We start from the raw sequence: 12,048 nt of genomic DNA, 5'->3' as shown, positions 1-12,048 counted from the left end.
AGTTGAATGAAATTGAATTAGTCCAATTGCTCTTAGTCAACGCAAGTTGGACGGTGGTTATGCTGCTTGTTTGATAGATATATAGGCAATCACAAATCATGGCTAGGGCTTAAATTAAAGACAAAGACATCATGTATTCATATGAAATTTAAAGTTCAGTTCACATTTATATTGAAGAACAATCTTCGATCATGTACTAATACATGTATAAGATCACTAATCAATTAAGATTAAACATTGTATTTGATGCAACTTAAACTAGTTTTCTGGCCTCCCCCAATTAAAAGCTTTTCGTAATAACCATCAGGGAAAATCCCATCGGCCAGTCTCCTCTTTGAATCTGATGAGCTGAGCATCATATTGATGCCCGATATTTATCGTACGATTACCAATAATAGTAGCAGTAGTAGTATGAACACGAGTAGGAATGGGAGTACACATTGTGGTTTCTCTAAGAAAAAGAGTAATAAAGAGTGAAAAAACCAAAAAATGTTGAATTATTTTGCGAGCCATGATCCAATAATTTTCGAAGAATAATATTGGTTGAGCAATCTTGCTTGAAATCTAAATAGCTTTCTTGTTTTTAAAATCTGAATTGAAGCTTTCTTATATATAGCGCATCCATATATAGGCCCCAAACGTTTCAATATAATTGTCAATGTACATTAGTTACAACTTTGGTTGAATAAAGTTGGCATGCATGGAAACGCTTTGATACGTATAAATAAATGCGAACACATGCATCATGTACGTTTGTAACTTCAATCCTAATCAAAGCCATCTATCTTAGTGTGGGCCCAGTCTATTTCTTATTGAAATTCTTAGTGGATGGGATAAATAATTGATTTAATACTTAGTCAATACTGCTAGGAAAATTTGTCAAAAATAACACTACCTTTGGCCGGTCTTTCTATAATAGCACGACCTTTTGATTATTCCAAAATAACACCACCTTTCACATGCATTTGCCAAAAATAAAACAAAAAACCGGTAACCTGTTTTTCAGGTAATCCTGGAACACGTGTCTCAATCTGAATGGTCGGTTTATATTTTTATATTTTTTATTTAAAAAAAAACCTAAAAACCCTAAACATTTAAAAAAAACTTTAAAAAAAATTAAAAAATAAACCCCCTCTTCCACATTCCCATCCTCCCTGCCCACCCCTTTCACCGGCATCCACCAGACCACCACCCCCCACCAAGACCACCCACCTTGAAACCACCTTCTCCCCGGCCCTCTTCCCAATTTCCGACACCCCTCCCCTTCCCGACCCCCTTTCCGGTACCCCCCACTTGTAAGAATTTATAAACAATTAGCTAATTAATCAACCATCTAATAGACATTTTGTAATTAAGGAGAAGAAAATTATAATGATTCTTTTGGCTAATCATCGAACTAGACAAATTTGAGTTTCAAAGAAAAAACAACAAATTGATTCCATGCATTCTCAAATTTGATCTAGTACAAAAGGAAGGAGAAAAGTAGAAGGAAAAAAGAGCTTAATACTCTACCAAACAATGGAAATTTCAATGCATTTACATGAATTCGTCCTATCAATTCTTCTTTTGTTATTGTGGCAAGTTCCTACCTTTGCTGCCCCTAAGGCAAGACTTTAGTTTAACGTGCTCCGTCTTGTACTTTTTCCAAAGCTATTTAAATTTACTCTATGCGTTTCTTATTTTTGTAGCTATTTTGAATTGGAGGGGACATCTAAGATCCAAAATATTCGTTTCATATACTACCTCCGATTTTTTTAGTTGCAACTTTAGGGTATTATTTGAGAAATATAAAATATTCCAAAATTGCAACTAAAAAAAATCGGAGGTAGTATTTATTTTAATTTCTTATTACTATAAAGCTCAATAAAGCTAGTAACTCCCTGGTTATGGCTTATGCTACCTTTTTCTGTATAGGTCACATGAGTGGGACTTATGAGAATGTAAATGGAAAAAAAATTATCATAAAATGAATATACGAATCTTTATAATTTTAAAATGGAAATAAAATTTTTTCATAAAGTATATAACTTTAAACAGTCACATATACTGACAATACAGTACATATTAATTACTCCACATATATACATATACTCCATCCGTCTCAAGTTCCTGTTTTCCTATTTTGGAGAATCAAAATGTTGTTCCTGTTTCTATTTTTGGATATTGTGTAAAGACTATTATACCCTTACATTTTCAACTTTATTTATTTTACTTTCTAATTTACCCTTGAATTTTGCACATGCATTGTACTTTTTTCCACTTTCTCTCTCACTTTTGTCTATGATTGTACTTTGCACTTTTATTAATATACATTATCCACTTTCTCCTCCTATTTCTTAAAAACCGTGAAAAACACAAATAGGAACTATATTATGAGACGGAGGGAGTATTTATTATGAAAAAAAAAATTAAGTGGATAATTGTGATTATCTTTTTAGGGTAAATAGATGGCCCTAGCAGGGCGAGAATCGAACATTTTTCGCAGGTTGAAAAGAGGCCGCCAACCACTGGGCTTAGCTAACCAACTGCAATCTTTTAATGAAACAGAAAAACTTACAGAGAAAAATCTTGATGGTAAAAATTTAATACATAACATACGATGGGAACAAGAACACTCATACATAATGATATATTATCTCTTTGAACTCGAATATTCAAAATCATTTAATTGAAAAAACACACAAGTAGTAAGTACGAGCAGAAAAATTGACAACAAATTTATTACTAAGGAATAAATAAATTTCTTTACTCTAAGGTTGTTTAATTTTACATAAGTTATCATTAATCAAATACTCATATTTCATATTTTTCATTAATGCAGCACTACGTCATCCATTTGGGATCTCACCATGCGGAACCTTATTTGTCAGCGAGCCCAGAGACTGTTACGAACTCACATCATGAATTGATTTCTTCTGTATTGGCAAGGTATATCATCAATATTATTCCTCATTTATTTAAATTTTCCCCCTATATATTTTTTAATGTATATTCTTAAATTGAACAGTGATTTCAACCCTTCAGAAAGGATTGTATATTCATATAATAAAATATTCAATGCCTTTGCTGCAAACTTCATGAAGAGGAGGCAAACGAACTCGCAAGTAAGGCCACGTTCACTTTATCTTATTTTTACTGAACTGAAATTATTTTTACTGAACTGAATTTATTTTTGCTGAATTTAAATTATTTTTACTGAATTGAAATTAATTTTATTGAACTGAAATTAATTTTACTGATTTTTTTATTATTATAATTTTTCTTTAAAATTACTTGAATTTTACTGAACTGAAATTATTTTTACTGAAATAAAATTATTTTTATTTAATATTATTTTTTTAAGGTGAACTGAATAGGGCCTAATATAATTAAGATATGTGTCTGTCTCATCTGATTTTGTTTGATAATGTATTATTTGAACTTATATAGAGTTCACTTCACCCTTATTGTATCTTATCAGTTTTATTGCAGAGCACCCTAGTGTTGCATCAATAATGGAAAGCAGGCAACTAAAGTTGTTAACAACTCGATCAGTGGATTTCTTAGGATTTCCAAATCAACATAACAACTACAGAACTGATGAGTCCATTTGGGTGAAAGCAAGCGTCGGAGATGGCATGATTATAGCAAACTTGGATTCCGGCAAGTAAAAGTTTTACTTCTCTTATGCAAATTTCTCTATTTAGATATATATTTTTTTTAGCAACACTCTATTTTGATATTTGTATTAAAGAACTAACATTCACTAATGTAAGGTCATTCTATAATAATTTTATATTAGGGGATAACAAAATTAATTGTACGGAATAACTATTGTTACCCATGCTTAATAATTACTAACCCATTATATATGAAAGTTCTTAATACTTTTCGTTTGGTTTGTATTTGAAATTAAAGTTCCCAACGGTACACCTTTACTACAATTCATTATTTACAAACATGTAATAGAGAATATATCATGAATAATGCCATCTATATCCAGTCTTTAAAAAATAAAACAATATTTTGATTATTCCAGAATAATTACACTCAATAGTAATGTGACAGGTGTGTGGCCAGAGAGCCAGAGCTTTTCAGATAAAGGCTTTGGGCCTGTTCCAAACAAATACAAAGGAGCGTGTGTAAATGAAAATGATCCAACATTCAAGTGCAACATGTTGACAATATTCTATTTCTAGTCCGTTAATAAAATAATACTTTTGCTGCTTCGAAATAATAATGTTTATAAGTTAGGTTTCAGCTTGTCAATGTATAAGACTGTTTTTTTAAGCAGAATTGTGATGAACTAAACTGAAACAGTCTGAACTAAACTGAACTTGAACTTATTGATCCCGAATGCCCAACTTGCCAAGTAGAAACTCAAACTGAGCCTTCCCCATGCCTTCGTAAATATGTCTGCCAATTGCATCTTAGTTGGAACATACGAAGGACATATCAAACCATCGTTAATCGCATCTCGCACAAAATGCATATCAACCTCAATATGTTTGGTCCTCTCATGAAACACCGGATTTTGAGCAATGTACAAAGCTGACTGACTGTCACAGAACAAATTCATGCCTTGCGAATGTCGCACACCCAAATCACGTAGAATCTGTTTCAACCATTTTAATTCGCAAGTCACTGCTGCCATAGACCTGTACTCCGCCTCCGAGGAAGATTTGGACACCGTAGGTTGCTTCTTAGTTTTCCAAGACACCGGGGAAAAACCTAGCAACACAAACCAACCAGTCAACGACCTTCTAGTCAAAGGACAACTCGCCCAATCAGAATCGCACCATCCTTCAAGTGTCAAAGCACTATCCGACCTAAGAAGTATTCCTTGGCCCAGATTCTTCTTCAAATATCGAACCACATGAAGTGCAGCCTCCCAATGTTCCTCTCTCGGACTCTGCATAAACTGAGATAATATATGAACAGAATACACAAGATCTGGTCTAGTCACAGTTAAGTAAATTAGGCGGCCAACAAGCCTCCTATACTTCTCGACATCTTCCCTCTGCGAGAGCTAGTACTTGTGATTTTGTTCCATCGGAAAATCTGCAGGCTTAGCACCCAATAGTCCAGTCTCAGAAATAATGTCAAGAGAATATTTCCTCTGACAAATATAGAAACCCTATTTGCTTCGAGCTACCTCAAGACCTAGGAAGTATTTCAACACTCCCAAATCTTTCATCTTAAAACAATTTCCCAAATATTCCTTGAATTTTAACAAAGCATTTTTATCATTCCCTGCAACAATCAAATCATCAACATAGATCAACACATTCAACTGTAATTTATCTCTGTTCAATGTGAACAAAGAATAATCTCCATAGGATTGTTTAAATCCATATTTCTTCAAAGCTGCAGTGAGTTTAGCAAACCAACAACGAGGAGCCTGCTTTAGACCATATAACGATTTGTTCATCCTGCACACATAATCAGAATTGTCTTTATTGAAACCTGATAAGTGTTTTATTTGTCCACTTATCATGGCTTTTTAAAACACAGTTTTGTACTCTTTCCCCTACTTCAATCCCTTTTTCTAACTCTTTTTGTGCATACTTGCATCTTTTGGGTTTCCCGTTTCTTTTTATGTGTGTGCTCGTGTTTGTAGGTTCAATGAGATTATGGTTAAGTAGCGTGAGCATGAAGACTTTCTCGAGGGAGCAATATCAGGCAGGAGCGGGCGTGCACCCTTAGAGGAGCGGCCGCTCCTCATCCCAGCACCACATTCTGCCTCCCCCTGCACATATAGGAGCGGGCGTGCAGCCTCCAAGGAGCGGGCGCTCCTCCCCGATCCTCTACAAACTGCCTCAAACTGGTGCAAGAGGAGAGGGCGTGCAGAGAGCCCAGGAGCGGGCGCTCCACACCCAGGAGCGGGCGCTCCTACTTACTGGAGCGGGCGCTCCTCCTGTTCTGAAGACTAATTTTGACGGATTTTACGATGTAATTTCTGGGCATATAAATAGGACGACTTAGCTTCAGTTTTGGATCTTCTTTTTCCCTCTTAGTTTTCCTAGGCCCTTAGTTCTTCTCAACCCTCATTAATTAGCTTAGATCTTCTCAAACTCAATCATTGTAGTAGAATTATTGGAAGTTTGTTCCATCAATTTCAACAATTTTCCCAACTTTGAAGTTTATTAAGTAATCTCTTTCCTCTATCTCTTGCTCTTAATTTTTAATTTTAATTGCTTTGAGTTGATAATTTCTCCCTTAATCTTGTTTATTTGTTCTTGCATGTTTAATCCATCCTTGTTTCATCTCTTTCCTAGCTTATTTGAATTCATGAAAACCCTAGATTTAATTGTTAGAGTAATTTCCACCATGTTTAGTGAGTAGTCTTTTAGTTAGGGGTTGGGTAAAGACCCAACCAAGCTATGGTTAATTGACTTGGAATTATTCATGTGCTACCTTGGATTGATAGTTGTTTATGCTTGAATTGATTATTGCATGTGTATTTTGTTGGCCACATTATGCCCATGTGTTCATCCCTTTTCTCACATCGAAAGATGGGGCTTCGGAGTGAGTCTTTTCTTGTGTAATTAGATTATGCTACTTTCATGATTTTGGATGTTTGGTTTCATTGACTAGGTTGCTTTAGTATGGTAATTAGGTGAGAAATCCCAATTATCCGAGCTTCATGCTAGTTCGGAGCGATCGAGAGACAAACTCGAGCTAGAAACCCACTTCCTATCCTTGAGACTTAATCCTTATCGTGTTAGTGCTTAATCTAGGGAGTACTTATGTTGTGACTTTGAAAGAAGGCAATGTTAAGTTCCTTTTCTATCCTCTATGTGTATTCATGATTTGTCCCTGTTATTGATTCCTTGGCTTTGGTTGGTGTTGAATCCCGTTTCCCCTAGCGTTCTTTTATATAGTAGCTTACCATTCAAAACCCAATTTGTGACCGAACTAGATTGCAACCGTTTCATACTCTCGGTGTACTTACCCATTCCCTGTGGATACGATCCTCTACTTACCCTAGACTTGTTTTAGGTTGGTTTAGGTAGAAATATTGTTGGTTTTAGGGTGATCGTCCAACGACCGAATATCCCTTTACCAAAATGGCGCCGTTGCCGGGGACTGGCGTTAAGCATTGAGTTACTTATGAGATATGTGAGACTAGTTCATTTGTATAGTTTTATTTTTCTCTGTTTTCTTTGACTAACCTACTAATCTCCCTTCTAGTCTTCTTTGTTTATGCCCAAACGCAGCAATAGGACACTTCCTCTTGTGCCGTTGAATCTCGAGCTTGAAAAGGTAGTAAGGGCAAATCGAAGAGAAAAGAGGGCGAAGGCTAGTGGTGCCACATCAAGTGAGCCACAAGTGGTAGTTGAGTCCGATCAATCTAGTTCTAGTGAGACTAGTGGAGAAACCATTCCACTAGAGTCACCAAGGACAGATTCTCCAACTTCTCCACCTCTTCACCAATTTGAGATGGCTCTTCCAAATAAGACTTTGAGAGAATTTGGTGTTCCTCCTCCGTATCGAGAAGCAAGTGGGATTGTTACTCCCACTACCGAAGCAAATAATTTCGAGATAAGGCCTGCCCTTATCACTTTGATTGAGGGTCATCAATTCTCCGGGGCAAAGCATGAGGACCCCATTGCGCATCTAAAGCAATTCACACGGTATTGTAGCACCGTGAAGGCAAATGGGGTGACTCCGGAGTACATTCTTCTAAGCATGTTCAAATTTTCTCTTTCGGGGAGTGCAAGTGATTGGCTCGATAGGTTGACTCCGAATTCATTGACAACTTGGAATGAGGTAACTTCAGCATTCCTTGGGAGGTTCATTCCTCTTGGGAAAACGGCGGAGTTGAGGTCCAAGATTTCAAACTTCCAACAAGAGCCCGATGAGTCTCTCTACGATGCTTGGGAGAGATTCAAAAGCTATCAACAACAATGTCCCCACCATGGGATGGAAGATTGGCTCTTGCTTCATGGATTCTATAGGGGTCTCTTGAGATCGGACCGCATACTCTTAGATGGAGCTTCGGGTGGGCCACTCATGAACAAACCACCCGCGGAGGCATTAAAGATCATAGAGGATGTAGTCCAAAACTACACCGATTGGAGCCCCGATGAAAGAAGCACCTCTAGGAGAGGGGGAAAGTATGAGGTAAATGCTATTAACATGCTTAGTTCAAAATTGGATGCCTTGTCTTCTAAATTTGACCAAATGCAATCTTCTCCCCCTCCTATCTCCCCCCTCCCTAATTCACGTGCATCTAATTCTTCGAATGATAATGTGTCTATGCAATTGATGTCTTGTGATGTATGTGGTGGTGAAGAACATGCGTCTTCCGATTGTTATTTGTTGAATGAGCAATGTTCCCCTTCCCCTTCCATGGAACAAGTCAATAACGTGAATGCTAATCCTAGGTTTGACCCCTATTCCAACACCTACAACGAGGGATGGAAACATCACCCTAATTTTGGTTGGAGAAGTGGCCAGAACCAAGGGCAAGGTAGTGGTCAAGGTCAAGCTAGTGGTAGTGGTAATTATGTGTCTAATAATCAACGGAATTATAGAAATGACAATAAATACCAACAAAAAGGCCAATACTCTTCTACTCACAACCCACCCGGTTTTAATGGAGGAGTAAGACCAACCATAGCTCCTGTCCCTCGACCACCACTTCAAATTCAAGCTCCTCCTCCTCCTAAGTCTAATCTAGAAAGCATGTTGGAACAATTCATGAACTCCCAAACTAAAAAGACAAATGACTTAGAGGAAAGCTTAAAGCAAATGCAAACCCACAATAAAATGTTGGAAAATCAAATGGCCCAAATAGCTAGTGCCCTTAAAGGCAAGTCTAGTACCTCATTGCCTAGCCAAGGTCTAGATCCTAGAGAGCAAGCCAATGCCATTGTAACTAGAAGTGGAAAAAGCTTGGGGGAAGTTCAAGGGAAGGGAATGCAACATGACTTAGAAGGTGAGAAGTCAAATGAAAGAGTGATTGAAATGAGTGATTCCCATGGAGAGTTGAGAGTAGAAGAAGAAGAAGAGAAAAACAAAAAGAAAGAAATTGAAAAGGAAAAAAAAGAGAGTGAAATCCCGCTACATGTGGCAAAGCTTCCTTTTCCGGGAAGGTTTGCCGGGTCTAGACTTGATGAACAATTTGCTAAGTTTTTGGAAGTTTTGAGGAAACTTTATGTTAACATTCCATTCACCGATGCTATTAAACAAATGCCAACTTATGCTAAATTTCTTAAAGACATTTTGAGTAATAAAAGAGAAGTTGACTTTGTGGAAACGATTAATATGCCGGAAAATTGTAGTGCAATTATTCAAAATAAGTTGCCCACTAAGCTTAAAGATCCCGGTAGTTTTTCTATTCCATGTGCTATTGGTGAAATGGTAATTGATCGTGCTTTATGTGATCTTGGCGCTAGCATAAGCTTGATGCCCCTTTCTATGTGCAAAAGACTTGGCCTAGGAGAGTTAAAGCCCACCAACATTTCCCTTCAATTAGCCGATCGTTCGGTTAAGATGCCTTTGGGAAAACTAGAGGATGTCCCCCTTAGGGTGGGCAAACTTTACATTCCGGTGGATTTTATTGTGCTTGACATGGATGAGGACTTGAATGTCCCCATAATTCTAGGTAGGCCTTTCTTAGCCACGGCGGGGGCTATTATTGATGTGAAACATGGTAAATTGTCCTTGCTTGTTGGAAAAGAGAAAGTGGAATTCAAACTGAACCAAGTTATGAAATGTCCTTCCAACATGGATGATTGTATGAGTATTGATATTGTTGAGAATGTTATTAATAAATCCATACAATTGCATTTGCATAACACTAATGATTCTCTTGAGTATGAACTTGAAAGAAAAGATAGGTTTTGCAATGAAAACATGGAGATGGAGCCAATTGAGGAGATTCTTGACTCCACCCCCATGGACAAGGAAGAAGCAAACCTAGTAATTGGAAAAGAAGAAGTGAAGAAGCAACTCATGAACGACAATGGTAAGGAATGCCCAAGTGTAGAGCTAAAACCTCTACCATCCAACTTGAGGTATGAGTTTCTTGGTCCATCTTCTACTTTTCCGGTTATTGTTAATGCTTCATTGGATGAGGTTCAAACCTCGAAATTATTGAATGTATTGAGAATGCATCGCAAAGCTTTGGGATATAAAATGGATGATTTGAAAGGTATAAGCCCAACGCTTTGTATGCATCGAATTTCATTGGAGGATGATGCTAAACCATCAATTGAAAGACAAAGAAAGCTTAATCCTCCAATGCTTGAAGTGGTCAAGAAGGAAGTTCTTAAACTACTTGCCGCCGGTATCATCTATCCTATTTCTAATAGTAGATGGGTGGCACCGGTGCAAGTAGTCCCTAAAAAGGGGGGGATGACGGTTATTAAAAATGAAAAAAGTGAACTCATCCCTACTAGAACTATTACCGGTTGGAGGATGTGTATAGACTATCGTAGGCTAAACACATCCACCAAGAAAGACCACTTCCCATTGCCTTTTATTGATCAAATGTTGGAAAGGCTAGCATCTCACAAGTATTTTTGTTATCTTGATGGTTATTCCGGGTTCTTTCAAATCCCAATTCACCCGGATGACCAAGAGAAAACAACATTCACTTGTCCATATGGCACCTATTCTTACCGTAGGATGCCATTTGGCTTATGCAATGCCCCCGCTACCTTCCAAAGATGTATGATGGCAATTTTTGCGGATATGATTGAAAAAGAAATGGAAGTTTTTATGGATGACTTCTCGGTTGGGGGAAGTTCTTTTGATGATTGTTTAATTAATCTCACGCGATGTTTGAAAAAGTGTGAAGAGGTCAACCTCGTCCTTAATTGGGAGAAATGTCATTTTATGGTTCAAGAAGGCATTGTTCTTGGCCATAAGATCTCCCATGAGGGGATTGAGGTTGATAGGGCTAAGGTGGATGTAATAGAGAAGTTCCCACCCCCTACTAATGTGAAAGGGGTGAGATCTTTCTTGGGACATGCCGGTTTCTATCGGCGTTTCATCAAGGACTTCTCTAAAATAGCCAAACCTCTTACTACACTTCTTCAAAAGGAGTGTGATTTTGTATTTGATGGTGCTTGTCTAGATGCGTTTTGTAGGTTGAAGGAAGCATTGATCTCGGCACCAATAGTGCAAGCTCCGGATTGGAGCCTCCCCTTTGAACTAATGTGTGATGCAAGTGACACGGCGGTTGGTGCCGTGTTGGGGCAAAAGAAAGAAAAGAGGGTGCACGTGATCCACTATGCAAGCAAGACACTGAATGATGCACAAAAGAACTACACCACGACCGAGAAGGAGCTTCTTGCGGTAATCTACGCCTTTGACAAGTTCCGTTCTTACCTTTTGGGTTCAAAAACCATTGTCTACACCGACCATTCGGCAATCAAATATCTCATGTCCAAGAAGCATTCAAAGCCTAGGTTGATGAGATGGGTGCTTGCTCTACAAGATTTTGATATAGAGGTTAAAGACAAAAAGGGTACGGAAAATTCGGTAGCGGATCATTTGTCAAGGTTGGAAATCCGAGATGAAGATGTTGATCAACTTCCAATCAATGATGAGCTCAAAGATGATGTTTTGTATGCTATCCAAGCAAAGTCATTGCCTTGGTATGCCGATATAGTGAACTACTTGTCTTGTGAGGCAATTCCACCGGAGTTCACCCCTCAACAAAGAAGAAAATTGAAGCACGAGTCGAAAAGGTACATATGGGATGATCCTATTTTGTACAAGATAGGGGTGGATGATCTTTTGAGAAGATGTGTTCCCGACGATGAAATTCAAAGTGTGCTTCATATGTGCCACTCATCACAATGTGGTGGTCATATGGGAGCAAACAAAACGGCGGCAAAAGTGTTGCAATGTTTGTTATTTTGGCCTACTCTCTTCAAGGATGCATGGGTCTTTGTGAAGACTTGTGACAAATGCCAAAGAACCGGGAACATATCAAAAAGAAATGAGATGCCTCAAAATCCGATCTTGGAATTAGAGGTATTTGATGTTTGGGGGATCGACTTCATGGGTCCCTTTCCTTCATCTTACGGTAATCTCTACATTCTAGTAGCG

At 37.9% G+C, this 12,048-nt stretch overlaps 1 non-coding gene across 1 annotated transcript; it reads right to left on the bottom strand.

Annotated features, from left to right (window-relative positions):
* Nucleotides 1-7,800: 7,800 nt before the first annotated feature.
* On the bottom strand, nt 7,801-7,907 carry LOC145577171 (small nucleolar RNA R71). Its single transcript, XR_014098652.1, has one exon. It is a non-coding gene; the product is annotated as a small nucleolar RNA R71 (small nucleolar RNA).
* Between the last annotated feature and the right edge of the window lie 4,141 nt (nt 7,908-12,048).

This window comes from Chenopodium album, chromosome 13, assembly GCF_948465745.1.
Source record: "Chenopodium album chromosome 13, dcCheAlbu1.1, whole genome shotgun sequence".
Classification (NCBI taxonomy): Eukaryota; Viridiplantae; Streptophyta; class Magnoliopsida; order Caryophyllales; family Amaranthaceae; genus Chenopodium; species Chenopodium album.
This window is presented reverse-complemented; position numbering and strand designations above follow the sequence as displayed.